The 1,686-nt window shown below is 56.9% G+C and overlaps 1 protein-coding gene across 1 annotated transcript in view; it reads left to right on the top strand.

Annotated features, from left to right (window-relative positions):
• Positions 1-1,686, top strand: part of WDR86 (WD repeat domain 86) — a 26,975-nt gene that overhangs the window by 24,186 nt on the left and 1,103 nt on the right. The window lies entirely within an intron of this gene.

Here is a 1,686-nt window from a genome sequence, read left to right as displayed (position 1 = left end):
TTTTTTTTTTTTTTTTTTTTTTGAGACGGAGTCTTGCTCTGTCACCCGGGCTGGAGTGCAGTGGCCGGATGGATCTCAGCTCACTGCAAGCTCCGCCTCCCGGGTTTACGCCATTCTCTGCCTCAGCCTCCGGAGTAGCTGGGACTACAGGCGCCCGCCACCTCGCCCGGCTAGTTTTTTGTATTTTTAGTAGAGATGGGGTTTCACCGTGTTAGCCAGGCTGGTCTCAAACCTGATCTTGTGATCTGCTCCGCCAGCTTCAGCCTCCCAAAGTGTTGAGATTACGGGCGTGAGCCACTGCGCCCCCCCCCCCCCCCCCCCCTTTTTCTTAAAATTAGCTGGGTGTAGTGGTGCATGTCTGTGGTCCCAGCTGTTTGGGAGGCTGAAGCGGGAGGATCATTTGAGCCCAGGAGTTCAAGGTTAACAGTGAGCTATGATCGCACCACTACATTCCAGCCTGGGCAACAGAGTGAGATCCTGTCTCCCTGTCTCAAAAAACAAAAAACAAAAAAAACAAAAAACACAAAAACAGAAGGCTGGGGAACAAGTACCCACAGAGCACCCTCAGATAGGTAGGTAGCCCAGCACCCTTACCCCCAGGTGGTCCTGCGCCTTCTCCCCAAGGTCCCGGGCAGGCTTGCGCCCTAGCTGCTCACTGTAGTTACCTGCTCATTGACAGACCAGGACTTCTCCCTCCCTCTACACCTCCCATTTCCCTGTGAGCGTTTCCTGGGACGCCTGCCAGGTGTACTCTCTGCGTCAAGTCCTAGCAACAGGGTCGGCTTCAGAGCCCAGCCTAGGCCAAGTGAGTTCTTCTAGTCCACATCCTCAGTGTGGCTTCCTGACTAGCAGCAGCTTGTCACTTAAAACTGGGTAGAAATGCAGATTCTCAGGCCCCGCCTGCTAAATCAGATTCAGAGATGCGGCCCCATGCTGTGTGGCTAAGCCTCCAAGTGACGGATGCAGGCTGCTGTTGGAAAACGATTGGACTGAGTTCTTAGGAAAAAACCCCAGGGAGAGACAGCCACCTGGGGGAGGAGACAGACTGAGTCGGAGGCTCGCCCCCGCTAGGGGTCCTGGGGGTGCGTGATCATGAATCCCAGAGGACTGGGCTTTGACTTGGGGGCCGATCCATTAATGAGGATGGGAGGATAAGGCTGCCGACGCAGCGGAAGGTGGGGGGGACACGACTTGAGGACCTTACCATTATCCCCAGGCAGAGTCCTCCCAACCAGGCACGGGAACCAACTTCACCAAACCGCGGAGTGGGGACTGGGCCCGGGCGGTGTTCAGCAGGGGCAGGGCCAGCTGGCGCGCAGGCATCTGCAGGGTGGAGCCCAGTAACTGTGGGGATCCCTGTTTCTCTGGAGGGGCGCTGTCCACTTCCCATAAGAACCTCAGGATAAGAGGCCGGGCACGGTGGCTCAAGCCTGTAATCCCAGCACTTTGGGAGGCCGAGACGGGCGGATCACGAGGTCAGGAGATCGAGACCATCCTGGCTAACACTGTGAAACCCCGTCTCTACTAAAAAATACAAAAAACTAGCTGGGCGACGTGGCAGGCGCCTGTAGTCCCAGCTACTCGGGAGGCTGAGGCAGGAGAATGGCATAAACCCGGGAGGCAGAGATTGCAGTGAGCCGAGATCCGGCCACTGCACTCCAGCCTGGGTGACAGAGCGAGACTTCG

Source organism: Piliocolobus tephrosceles, chromosome 8 (assembly GCF_002776525.5).
Source record: "Piliocolobus tephrosceles isolate RC106 chromosome 8, ASM277652v3, whole genome shotgun sequence".
Classification (NCBI taxonomy): domain Eukaryota; kingdom Metazoa; phylum Chordata; class Mammalia; order Primates; family Cercopithecidae; genus Piliocolobus; species Piliocolobus tephrosceles.
Note: the sequence above shows the minus strand (reverse complement) of the source record. Positions and strands in the feature narration are given on the sequence as shown.